Below are 10,556 nucleotides of genomic sequence, written 5' to 3' on the forward strand. Positions count from 1 at the left end.
TTCACTAATCATATAAATACTGATATCAAGCACAACAGAGTGCACCCATATAACTGTGGGAGAGTGAATAGAAATAAATAAAATATGAGAGAAACAGGCACATATAAGGTGCAATGAGCAAATCAACATCACTAGGGCTATCTCACCCACATCTCCATAAGGCTTGGATAGAATTATAACATGTGTGGGGAATAATCATATAATCTCACCGCCTAACACCGAATAAAAGAGTAGCACATAACATAGGCTAGGGGCACGAATAATATCCATCTTCCTGATAACATAACCAAAAATGACAATCTCACAGGAGCACACAAACTTGATCCGATACAAAATACATATTCTCGCTGATCTCCTAAATAGGCCCAAACCAAATCCTGATCCCTCCCAATTAGGTAAATATTCTTCAAAAATCAACAGCAACCTATCGATAATACATGCTATTAATTACCCCATTCTCAACATTTCTTCACAATCCACTAGCAAGAAATAGTCCACATATGGGGACACCTAGTCCCAAAACCTCAGGAACACTAAAATTTCCATACCCAGACTCAACTACGCAAGTCAAATGGATGATACATCGCTCACCTTCCATCATCCTGCTGAAGCACTCATATAGAATTTATGGCCGCGTAACAAAATATGAACCTCAAAAGCCTCAAAACCCAGTAATCACCATGCCCTTAGCAACGCACCCGCAAACCAAAACTCAAGGGTCTTCTCCAAAATGCACGGTCTTCACATGTGATAGCCAACAACGCTAACACTCCATTAATTTCTGATTCCCATCCAGGAGAAAACCACAATGTACAACATATTCCTTATGCCCATAGCAGAAAGCCAACTCAAGCCGTTGCCAAACCATCGAGAACCCTCCGAGATCTGCTTGCACACAACTAAGCCACCAGGACTGCACCTTCCCAACTCAACCGAGTCACACAGACCGTCCAATCCAAGAGTGCTGCCATAAATGCCAGTAGAGAATTTCTATTCAAAGGACCAAATTCTTCCATTGCTATGCTGACCCAACACCACGGAACAGACCCATTTCTTCGGATAGTCGATATGCAATAATCCCAATCAAGCCCCAAATACAGATGATCTTAACACATACCACATAGCCCAGAAGCTCATAAGCCATCGCATTACCTCTGAAGCACACCGTTCTGCCGCAACCATGATACCCACGCTGAATAGACCTTCTGTGAATGTTATTCTTCCAACTCCCCAAATGTGAATTCATTAATGACGCAGAAACACCGTAAGCCCCAACATCATCCCGTGCAAGATCTCACACCTCAGTCATACACAAAATCCGGGAACCTACCAATGCCACATACACGCATACCTCAGGTCAACACTGATGTAAGTCTGACTCTGCAATCTGAATGCCGCTAATGGACACCTCCACTTGGCGCGAAGCCATAAAAAACAACATCTGATAATCTGCAAAACTAACCTTCACAGCTCGTACAACACAAATCACATGGTACTCCAATACTACCAACTATCCTCAATTAACATCCACCTCGTGACCCCGCCACAATCTCGACGACTAATCAACCAATTAAACCTTCTCAAGCTCGCACTCATCAACCTAAGGCGGGGAATCGCTGCGTCTCCACATGAACAACTGAATAGTCTCTCAATATCTCTGTATCTTCAGTCTGGACAAAACGTTGAGACAATGTCTAAGCATCCCTGACTCCTTCGTAGCCCGTCTGTAGCATCACGAACCACTGGCGCATAGCGGACATTAAGAGCGTAATATTTGGATGCAAAGGAACATAAGTTATATACTTCGAGCTGAATCAATATCGCACGATAAGGAATGAAAGAAGTGGAATTTCTTAATAGTTCTATAGCCTCTCAAAGATAAATACGGACGTCTCCGTACCGATCCGCAAGACTCTACTAAACCTGCTTATGACTCATAGAACCTATGAACCTAGAGCTCCGATACCAACTTGTCACGACCCAAAATCCCTCCGAAGGAGTCGTGATGGCACCTAGTCTCTAATCTAGGTAAGCCTAAAATTAACTGAAATAACATTAACATTTACTAGCTTCAAATTAAAAAACACTGAACAAAACACAATTTTCCAAAACCGGTGGTACAAGTCATAAGCCTTTCTAAGAGTTGGTATACAAGAATAAATACAACACTGTTCCAGAACGATGAGGAATCAATGGAATGTAAGTACAAACGAAGGTGACTCCGAGGCCTATGAACGCAGCAGTAGGTTACCTTGAGTCTCCACCGTAACGACCCGCACAACTACTACCGATCAAATACCTGGATCTGTACACAAAAAATAAACAGAAGTATAGTATGAGCACACCACAGCGGTGCCCAGTAAGTATCAAGACTAACCTCGTGGGGTAGTGACGAGGAACAGTCAAGACAACTACAGGTCAAACAGATAAAACAGGATATGATAACAAATATCAAGATAGAGGTAACGAAGTAATATCAACAGCAGGGAAGGAACAAACTACAATCAGTAGAAATAATAAAGGGAAACACGGATGGAAACGAAAGATAACCAAGTAAATTAGCACCAACATAGCCGGAACACAGACAAGTAAAAATGAACTCAAATAAGGAAGGCGATGTTATCTCAATAAATCATATCATTTCTGATGCACAATTCCAGCCATCTCAAACTCGATGTCTCATATCATAACCTCAATTACCAAACCTTTAGCACACCCGGCACCTTGTGCCCACATACTTCTATCTCACCAACGTTCTCATGTTACTCAGTACATAGGGTCCATAACCAATGCAATTAAGATGTTCAAGGAGTCTCATTTGCATAACATTAAGTAGAGTACAGCTTCTAAACCAATTAGGAACTCAGCAAGAAAAGGTGAAGTTATTTTTAGAAATCATTTGAATAAAGAAAGTATGATTTTCAATTAAAATACAACATCGAATGAATTATTACCTTTAACATGGGATTTAATAAATTAACTTAGTAGAAATTCCTTTTTAAGTAAAATACAACATCAGAAGATTTAAGGGAATTTAATTGAGTAACTAATTGAATTAAAAATGAAACAATTATTGAAATTTGAAGTATTGATATATATATATATATATATATATATACAGCAAAGTATTAAAAACACTATGGGGTTCCATCACAAAGGATCACAGCAGTAAAGGAATCTGAACAGTTAAAACACTTGAATTGATAACCACAGATAAACACAACAAACAGAAAGTGCACGGCATCACCCTTCGTGCTGTAGCACTCTTCCTCACCATATGCATAAATAGAAATGTGCACGGCATCACCCTTCGTGCTTTAACTCTCTCATAACATGGCACGACATCACCCTTCGTGCATTAACTCTCATAATCATGGCACGACATCACCCTTCGTGCATTAACTCTCATAATTATGGCATGGCATCACCCTTCATGCATTAACTCTCATAATCATGGCACGACATCACCCTTCGTGCATTAACTCTCATAATCATGGTACGGCATCACCCTTCGTGCATTAACTCTTATAATCATGGCACGACATCACCCTTCGTGCATTAACACTCACTCACAATATCATGCATGACATCACCCTTCGTGCTTTACACTCTTCCTCACCCAAACAAAAGAAATAATACATCCCGGCAAGGGAATCAACAATAGAAACAAATACACCCCGGCAAGGGAATCAACAATAAAAATAAATACATCCCGGCAAGGGAATCAGCTATGACCAATCTCGTTCCAACAGTTAACTTCACAAAATAAATCCCAACTTGAGTCAATACTCAACAACGGTCAAATACCAAGGAAATACCGCAAGCCTGGTCCAACATGAATACTCATCAATTTAAGCATAAATAGTACATAATAAGAATCACAACAGTCACAGTGTAAGACTCACGGGATAACCAAGAAACGCAATAACCTTAACAAAATAACAAGACATATCTAGCATGTGATAACTACACCGGTAACCACAATAATTTGGACACATAACATGTATACACGGGGTCATAGAGGAATTCACAATTAAGAGATAACGAAACAATAAGGAGAACAACCATTTCAATTAAGGCAAATAAGAGCCAAGTAACAAGTAAGAGTTAGAGGCAAGCTAACAACATCGTATGGAGCATATAGAGGTAATTTAAGCAATTAGAAAACTCAATCATAACAGAATACTTCCCACATAATGAACATAAGGACCTAAGAACCCTAAAGGCAAATTTCCCATAAGTAAGTCCGAGCACACACTCGTCACCTCGCGTGCGCGGACTACAAATAGCATAGAAGACTCAACTCCTAAGGGGAAGTCCCTCACACAAGGTTAGGCAAGACACTTACCTCAATCCGGCCAATTCAATACTCAATTTAGCTTTTCCTTTACCAATTCATCAATGACCGGCTCAATCTAGCCAAAAACGACTTCAATACATCAACCAATGCAAGAGAAAAGAACTTCAATTAACAAAACTACAATTCTTATACAATTTGCAAAAAGTCAACAAAAGTCAACTCCCCGGGCCCGCACCTCAGAACCCGACAAAATTTACAAAAACCGAACACCCATTCCGCTACGCGTTCACCCATACAAAATTTATCAAATTCCGATACTATTTGGTCATTCAAATCATCATTTTACATTTTTTGAAGGATTTCCCAATTTTCCCCAAATTTTCCTTTAGATTATCATGAATTTGATGTTAAATCTAAGATATAATCACAAAATATAGTTGGAAATTGATTAGAGACACTTACCCAATGATTTGGTATGAGAATCTTCCTTCAAAATCGCCTACTCTCGGATTTAGGGTTCAAAAATATGAAAAATGAGCAAAAACTCGGAATACCCAACATTTAGCAGGCTGTAGATGTCGCATTTGCGACACTGGGTTCGCAAGTGCGAACTCGCAAATGCGAATGTAGCTTCGCAAATGTGAAGCCTGGAATTACCCTGCTAAGGTCTCATTTGTGACAAAATCCTCGCAATTGCGATGAAGGACCTTCGCAAATGCGGCAGAGTTCATCGCAAATGCGAACTCTGCCCAGCAGCTCGGACCTCGCAAATGCGATGACTGCTTCGCAATTGCGGGTGTCGCATTTGCGACCAATACATCGCAAATGCGATGATACCAGTACCAGCTATCAAAGACTATTCAAAAATCATTCCGAAACCAATCCGGAACTCACCCGAGCCCTCGAGGCTCTAAAAAAATATGCACACAAATCTAAAAACACCTCACAAACTCGCTCGCGCGCTCAAATCATCAAGATAACTTCTAAAACCACGAATTGGATGCCAAAACGCATGAAAAATCACCATGAACTTCAAGAACTTCTAGAATTGCGACCAAGCGTCCGAACCATATCAAATCAACTCCAAACGATGCCAAATTTTGCAGACAAGTCCAAAATGACATAACGGAGGTGTTCCAACTTTTGGAATCGCATTCCGACCTCGATAACAAAAAAGTCAACTATGGGTCAAACCTCTCCATTTTCCAAACTTCAACTTTTCAACTTTTGCCGAAATGCCTCAAATTACCCTACCGGCCTCCAAATCCAAATCCGAACGTACGCCTAAGTCCAATTTCATCATACGAAGCTACTGAGATCATCCAAAACTCATTCCGGAGCCGTTTACTCAAAAGTCAAATTCTGGTCAAACTCTCACCGCTTAAGCTTCCAAAACTAGATTCCTTCTTCCAATTCAACTACGATTCATCCGGTAACAGATTTCCACCATGCACGCAAGTCGTTATAGATAATATGAAGCTACTCGTGACCTCAGACTGCCGAACCGGACGCAATTGCTTAAAACGACCAGTCGGGTCGTTACACACACTAATAATATAATTCGGATAAAAATAACAAATTAATTAAATCGCAAAACAATAACGAAATAACATAGAGCACAGTGAAAAACAACTAATAGGCATTTTTTATACATGTGTTTTACAAAAACTAAGTCGGAAAACCTCGATTTTAATTTTTTGGAAACTTGAAGATTTGGTGATTTGGAGCCGAAACGAGCAACCCACTACGAGATAACGCCTTAGTTAGGATGTGGGACTGAGAATCTACACTCTTTTTGGTCTGGTGGGCTCCACTCGAGCTTTTTTTGCTTAAAAATTGGGGGGGGGGGGGATCGCTGTTAGTTTTTAATTTGGGAGGGGGGGGGGGGGATTCTATTTTGGTGGGGAAAGAGAAGGGCCGATAATTTATGTAGGTATAGCGCCTTATGTTAAGACGCTATACTATAGCGCCTTATGTTAAGACGCTATACTATAGCGCCTTATGTTAAGACGCTATACCTTTCCGCTCATTTTACGTTCAAATATAGTGTCTTATATTAGGGCGTTATATCTTAACTGGGCAAACGACCGTTAAGGTATAGCACCTTAAGCTAGGGCTATATATATTTTGGTCACCAATTTTTTTTTCTATACATTTTGATTCTTTGAATCCAAAAGAATCACATTTTGGTTCCGGTTCTTACTCTCCTTTTTTCTGTCTCTCAGTTGTCACTATTTATTTACGGTACAGAAGAAAAAAAAGGTGTCCTCCAAAAGAGTCGTGCCACGAAAAAAGAAAATATATTTCTGCCTTTCTAATTTCTTTCCTCGTAAAAAATTCTACTTTTCAAATTTAGCAATTTTTGTACCATCACTTCGACTTTCTTTGCTTTTCTATCTTTTAGATTAAAGAAAAGCTGTCACCTTTTCATATTGGGATTAGACTTGACAAATCTCTCCTTTGCACTTAAAGAGGTAGTTTTAGAATAAGTTGTCGGTACAATCAAAATTGTCTCGTATTCTAAGATTGAATATCACTTCCTTAAAAATCTAATGGCCCTCACATTATTAATCATGAAAATATTTGATGATATATGTATCTTATAAATATTTGAATGATGAAATATCACTTCCTTAAAAATCTAATGGCCCTCACATTATTAATCATGAAAATATTTGATGATATATGTTTGATCATAAAATATACATCTTGGTTCAAATAATTAAATTTATGTAAATAGAGGTTAATCTTAGTTAATGATAATATTCTTAGATGGGATTTTTTAAAGAAGCAATAAATACTGTGCAAGTACGGTCGGGCAGCGATAGTGGTATGTAGTGAATATTCCACAAATCAGAAATAACAATGTACATTTGAAAACTATAAACAACAATAAATGACATTTAAGTAAATAAAATTAATGTGTCACCCAAGAAAGGATGGGACGAGAGGATGCTCTTTCTGACAATGATGAATGATAGACAATCCCTTAAATTTTTGAGTTATTCTCCTATTTGATGGAAAAATATAAATAAGAATCTCAGTGAAAAGGTGATGCTTGTATCTTAACAAATGAGATCCGATTCTGTTTCTCAAGTCAAAGTGTGCTTTTTACAAAATGAATATCACATGTCCCCTATCATTATCTCTTTTTCTATTTATATGGACATGTTCCTAAGAAACCCTAATAGTACAAGTGTAGAGAATATCCATTAAAATATTCTCTTTAATATCCTATCTTGAAAACTAGTCATTACAACTCTATCAACGGTACTCGACCTCGATCCTTGTTGACACCTCGACGACGGCTCTTGCTAACTCTTCGACCACTGCTTCTTGGGCCATTTCGACAAACGACCAAGTGGGAACTCTTCCCTTAATACTATCTTGGCTTAAATGATGTTGACCCATATAATACATATATCTTACAAATATTTGATTCCTATATAGTAGACTTTTCAACGATCTCTTAGTATGATTCCGCTTATGCTTCTCAATATGAATGCCTCTTGCCGACCATCTCATGTGGCCTCCAGTCCGACTGCATTTCCTGGTTAATTGGCCTTTTTTCTTGATATGGGATTTTCCTGGTGTGCTCCAACCTCACAAAGCACATAATCCTTGTACCGCTTTTTCAACTATTTCAATTTTTTGTCAAAATTTCTCCCAATATATACCAAAATGCTACATGTACTATCGCTCTGATATTTTTTTGGTGGGGTTAATGAAACACTAAGGGGTCCTTTGCAGTGGCGGAGGCAAGATTTTTGCTAAGGGGTTCAAAAAAGGAATAAGTTAAAAAAATTAATGAGATTGTAGTTAGTGGTAATTAAACCAATGACCTCATAATGGTTTTGAACCGCCTTGACCAGTAAGCCACGCTTTTGGGGTGTGTGAAGGGGATTCAAAACATAATATATATAGAGGTAAAAACCAGATTTTGCCTTATATACACAGTATAATTTTTCGGCGAAGGGGGTTCGGGTAAATACCCTTGCGCCCCCCTAAATCCGCCCCTGGTCGTTTGGTTCAAAAATCAAGTCATCCCAAGATTAATTATTCCAGAATTAGTTATCTCGAATTGTTATCCCACCCTTCTATAGAGTTAAAAATAACACTTCAATTCCGGAATAACTAATCATGAGATTAGTTATACCACTATTTTATGCCAATCAAATATGGGATAAACTCATCTCAAATTCAATCCCTATATTTGATTATCCCTTATCCCTTGTATGAAACGAGCCTTAAAACGAATAATAACCACAATACAATAACGATAAGGATTAATTACACAAAACATCCTTATAATGATAGTATAATACGACTCAGTTTCAAATATGCCCCATGTATTTTAAAATCAAAACACTTACGCCGTTATGCTATATAAATCCTATACTTATACCCCTATGAGGTATATTCGTAACTAAGAATATTAAAATATAATTATTAGAAAACAAATTCAGATTATCAGTAAGAAGTTTTTTCTCATTTTTATTTTATTTTATCTATTTCTCCTTCAGAATTATCTTCAATTAATTTTCATTTGTTTCATTATAAGAGGTTTAAATATTTTTTAACTTTTTTTGTATAACATTATATTTAAAAGTTTGGAATTATAAAAATATTTTACCAAATACGTAAAATTCGAGTTATCTCATTAAGTAATTAATTTATATGCATTTTCTATTTATGAGTTTCAAAAGATACATATTTCAAAAATATTAATCTTTTTTAACCAAAGGTGTGAATAATGACTTTTTTTTTTTTTAAAATGGATAATTTTTTCTTAAGTTTCATAAAAAAAATACATAAAAAAATTATTCATGGTTTTAGTTTATCTCGTAACAATTATATTTTAATAAAGGATAAACCTCATAGGAGCGTAAGTGTAAGATTTCTATAGTATAGGAGTAGTAATTACAAGAAAATACACATGACTTCACACCATAGCAAAAAATGATCCATATTTTTAAAGTTTACCCCGTATAGCCCAGTTTGTATAGAATTTGAAGGAAAGATTTTAATCACTAAACTAGTTCTCTATTGAGAAATTTTCACATTCCACTATTGTTTAGTGGTTATTAGCTAGCTGTAGCTACCGTTTACTATATTACTTCCTATAGCTATGGTTTCAATTTTTAGAGTGTATTCGATGTATTTAAGCTACTGTATTCGTGAATATAGTAGCAAAACTCGGCGTGAAACAGGGGAGTACAACTAGGCAATTATTGTATTCGACTGTATTCACGATATGTATTTGTGAATACAATAACACAAATAGCGTAAATCGTGGTCTATTTAGCTGTTTTTAAACGGAAAGTGAATGAATTAACACAATATACTCCTAATATAACTCAACAAACTCAATTATAACACACAAAATTTATAATTTCAGTTATAAAAAGATTCTCAACCGAAAAACACCCTAAAACAGAGCAATCTTCAGGGATTCAATCCATCCTTTCTTTTTTAGTGGTATCTTTACTAAAATATTTTCTAGTGATATCTTTACAAATAGATTTATATATTGAAATCATATAATTACATTGAATACAGTTAAATACATAAAAATACATTGAATACATAAAGTATAGCAGGTCATCTACAGTGTAAAAACATATGAATACATACTGTAGATACATTTGAATACATATATACATCTGAATACATAAATTATATTAATTAAAAAAAACATATGAATACATTCATGGAATATAGCGAGACAGTGAATACAATGAAATACATGGAATACAACGAGATACATTGAAATACACTAAAAAAAAAGACAATGAATACAATGAAATGCATAGAATACAACGAGATACATTGAAATACAATGAAAAAAAAGGTAACAGACTCTGCAAGTTGCTCAGCCCCAAACTCCGTCGTCTTTGTTCAAGAACAGTCCTAATGTCGTCTCGTCGAGAGGGCCGCGATTCTGACTCGAAACTCTCAAAATTTGGCGCAAAAACGAAAGAAATTCCCCCGAAAATTCACTATAATTTCATTTGAAAATCCCTCCAATTCATATTTCAAATATACAACCCCTCAAAAATTTTCCTCAATTTACCTTTCGATAGCAGATTTCGAACCTCCATCTTTCTCTCTAGGGCTTGATTTCGACATTGATTCAGAGCCCCAACACACTGACAATGAAAATTTCACGAGACAATGGAGATGAATAAGTGGTGAATCGTGGTTGTATTCATGGAGAAAGACTGGCGTTGAGNGAGAAAAATATACAAAGCGATTT

The sequence above is a fragment of the Nicotiana attenuata genome, unplaced genomic scaffold (genome assembly GCF_001879085.1).
Source record: "Nicotiana attenuata strain UT unplaced genomic scaffold, NIATTr2, whole genome shotgun sequence".
Classification (NCBI taxonomy): domain Eukaryota; kingdom Viridiplantae; phylum Streptophyta; class Magnoliopsida; order Solanales; family Solanaceae; genus Nicotiana; species Nicotiana attenuata.